Below are 2,676 nucleotides of genomic sequence, written 5' to 3' on the forward strand. Positions count from 1 at the left end.
TGTGTGTGTTGAACATCTATATAAAATATATATCGATATGCAACAGATGTAAAATATACGCGAATACATTTATGTAAACAATGCGATTTAAACAATACTTACGTTCCAGCTGCTAGGAATGTGTGTAATATGTAAATTGATCAATTCAGTAGTATTACACCGCTAAACTTAATAGGTATTTAAGCAATGCGTTCGTGGATAGTTGATGACGCTGATGGAAGAGCAATAACACTTGAAATATGCATATACACTCATTGCCTATTTTTTTCTTCGATCGCATTGTTTACATAAACGTAATTGTATACGAAACATCGTGATTTTCAGTGATGGCTCTGAATTCTATATAAAATCTATAGAGATAAACTTTTTAAAGAATGAAAACAACACACTACAATTACAAAAGTAGGGCACAATATTGACTTGTAAACCTGTAATGTATTTGGTAGTATATTAGAGTTGCAAACGAAATACTGTGTCCTTGCTAACAATTAATATAAAATATAGGGCGAAGTTGTGCCATAAGCATCCTATTTTATAAAAGAGTTCATAAATTCAGTTTTTTTTCACATATTCCATCTCTTCCCTTTCACCATAATCACAACCTTAAACCCTAATTTGAACCTTAAACTCTAAACATTGACCCCAAACACTAACCCTAACATGAAAAGACTCAATTTTAAAGGCTTAATTTTTGCAAAATAAAGAAAATTTCAGATGAAAAAGAGTTAATATGTATAAAAATATACTGTTTAATATAGTCGCAGGTAAGGTGGTGAGCTGACAGAATCGTTACTGCACCGGGAAAATTGCTCAGTGACATTTCTTCCGACTTGTTGGCTTTGTCTTTCATCCTTTTGAAGTCAATAAAATAATTACTAGTTGAACACTGAGGCCAATGTAATCGACTTGCCCCCTCTCCCGAAATTGCTGGCCTTATACCAAAATATGAAATCAATACAGGCACAGATATAGCTGTTTAATAAGAAAGTCATTTTTCTATCATCTAATTTCAAATTCATTCCTGATACGTAGCATGTTGAACAAGTGTTTTCTACTGTGATTTTAAGTCGGTTAATACCTCTTTCATATCTCTTTTTTACTTTATTTTTCAGGCTGTAATGATATTTCTAATTTTGTCTAGTTTACTTCTTTATATTTCTTGTTATCGTCTTTTCCAGCATAGTCGATATAGTATAAAATGTAAACACGTACTCTAAACATTCAACCATCATCACTATCTTTCCTGTTGCATTTCACATGGAAATTCAGGTCCTCCAAAATTGTCTTGGTGTGTAAGTCAACCTGCCCCCTTTTTTTTTCTTTTGGCTGTAAATATTCACTAGAAAAATTTGATTTGTATAGCATGACTGAAAATGGAACATATTACCCAGAGACAAATTATATCCAGTGCACAAAAGACCTTGCAATCTGTGCACAATGGGGAACTCCGAAATCTTTTCTATTAAAGTTCCTATCTTTCACAAACACTCAGAATTAATTTCCTTTTTCTGGAACAAAATATTTAAATTCATTATTAGCAACAGAAGTAGTATTAGTGAAGAATAACAAACTGTAGGTCTTACTTAACATGGATACACTGTAAGAAAACCACAATACTGTGGTTTTTATCTTGAGAATGTACAGAGGTATCAACAGCAAACGGAAAAAATCCAACTGTGGTGGAGGAATTGCTAGATCCTGAGATCTATTTTTGCACATCATCAGTAGTATCGATTCAACTAAAATATTTCAGGACTTTAACCCTCTCCGAATTTGAAGCCACCTTTTCATCTGAGTTCCAGTGTCTACCGTCTCCTATTTCTACTGAGTTCCAATTTAGCCGAGTTCATCTGTCATCTCCTTTACTACTTGATACCATAATTACTTCCCTTACATTTTTTACTGTCATTCTTCACATACATCTGTTTATTTATATATAACTGTTTTATACGTCTTTGGTATGACTAAACTGCATCTGACAGTGGGACCCTGGCTTGAGAGTCCCCAGGTTTTGAAGAGAATAGAACCACCTCTGAGCCATTATTGTTCTTAGGTGTACTCTGACCTGGAGTAGCAGCACTTATCAGGATCCCAGCTGGGGGCTAATTTGCTTGTAAATAGAGGTCAGCTGTGGATATGGGAATAAACAGCCCCAGATCAAATCATGGGTGGCTCCTTGGAAAGGCCTAACATCTAGTAACCACCTAAGCCAAGGTAGACTGAAATCACTGGATGCTGCAGCATGGTGGATCTGAACTACTTTGTCAGATGAAATTGTTGAATCAATGGTGAATATCCTTAGATGCTGAGCGGATGAACAAACAACAAACTGTCAACAGACTTCTGCTAGCATCTGTAGTCATGGTGTGAGCAGATGAGACATTCAGCAATCGAAAGTCCCAATATGATTTATTATTGGTCAGGGCAAGTCACATGACTGGGTGCCAATGATATATTTACAGGCACTTCTCTTACAATTATATCACATAGACACAGACATGGGTATGTGGTAAGGAGCTTGCTTCCAAACCACATGGTTCCAGGTTCAGTTCCACTGCATGGCATCTTGGGAAAGTGTCTTCTACTATCGCCTAGGGCTGACCAAAGCCTTTGTGAGTGGATTTGGTAGATGGAAACTGAAAGAAGCCCATCGTGTGTATATATATATATATATAT

This window comes from Octopus bimaculoides, chromosome 28, assembly GCF_001194135.2.
Source record: "Octopus bimaculoides isolate UCB-OBI-ISO-001 chromosome 28, ASM119413v2, whole genome shotgun sequence".
NCBI classification, from domain to species: Eukaryota; Metazoa; Mollusca; class Cephalopoda; order Octopoda; family Octopodidae; genus Octopus; species Octopus bimaculoides.